This window comes from Tyto alba, unplaced genomic scaffold (genome assembly GCF_018691265.1).
Source record: "Tyto alba isolate M040663 unplaced genomic scaffold, T.alba_DEE_v4.0 Super-Scaffold_16, whole genome shotgun sequence".
Lineage (NCBI taxonomy): Eukaryota > Metazoa > Chordata > Aves > Strigiformes > Tytonidae > Tyto > Tyto alba.
The window spans coordinates 536,540-536,849 of record NW_024881278.1 but is presented as its reverse complement, the minus strand read 5'-3'; positions in this window follow the sequence as shown (position 1 = coordinate 536,849).

The following is a 310-nucleotide window of genomic DNA, read 5'->3' as shown; positions in this document are numbered from 1 at the left end:
TAAGTGAGAGGCTAGCCAAATCTATTCACCCTATGAATTCTTACATGGTCATAACAGATGTGTAAGATAAATCAGACAAAAGAAAACATCAAAATAACTGTACAGGTATGAAAGAATATGGTGGGGCTTGCTTTTTGTTTTAACTATTTTTACCACCTTGGTTTCTACTGCGATCAACCTTCTCACGTATCCAACCTTTACCGTTTAGTATGTCATAACCACTATTAAAAAAAAAAAAAAAAGTCAAGAGGATATGTTAAACACCAAAGATTTAAGTTTGAATTATGGAAAATGAGGATGAACACATTGA